Consider the following 796-nt stretch of genomic DNA (forward strand, 5'->3'; position numbering starts at 1 on the left):
ACGCTAAAACTGCTGGTCACTTTTTTGCACTGCTTTCCAACATTGGGATATGCAAGTTGTCCAAATATTCTTGACATCTGTATGCTTTCATATGTAAGTCATTCCAGGTTAAAGGATAACACAAATTGATCTTTTAATTTTCCTTTGATTGTCTCTTTCTATCTTCCTTTTATATATATTTACACATTATTATTTTTTAATGTGGTGATGAAAGTCAGGCTGAGTGAGGTAGCAATTCCCATGGTACATTACAAAGTATTTGTAATTAAAAAAAAGAGTAAAAAAGGCACCTTTCTTTCCAATAAATTTTGAAAAAAAGCAATAACCTGTTTTAAATACTTTTTCGGCGTGGTTGAAGTTGTCAGTGGCTGTTGGAACAAGTTTCATATGTTATCGAGTAAACGAGGGTAATGGGGTAACGGCTGGGATTCACGCAACTAGAACGTTCACTCGTACAGATATTGCTGGTGATGTTATATATATATATTTTTTTTGCATCCAGTGTGTTTTGTTATAAAATGGTAACTGATGTTGCATATTCTGTCATGGAGAGAACAGATAAGCAGTCGGAGTTAAAAAAAAAATTATTGCAACTTTGTCATAAGATGTATGGTTTTTAAAGAGTGTCTTGGAAGAGCAATGCAAAAACCACGCCATGCAGATTTTTTTTTTTGTCCACAAACTGGAAAGATAAATGTTGGAAAGCTACAAAATCTGGAACTGGAAATTGCAATAATCTTTGGCTGTAGTTGAATTAATATGAATTTATTAAAACCAAAAAAAATTACTCATCTAT

The sequence above is a fragment of the Penaeus monodon genome, chromosome 23 (assembly GCF_015228065.2).
Source record: "Penaeus monodon isolate SGIC_2016 chromosome 23, NSTDA_Pmon_1, whole genome shotgun sequence".
Lineage (NCBI taxonomy): Eukaryota > Metazoa > Arthropoda > Malacostraca > Decapoda > Penaeidae > Penaeus > Penaeus monodon.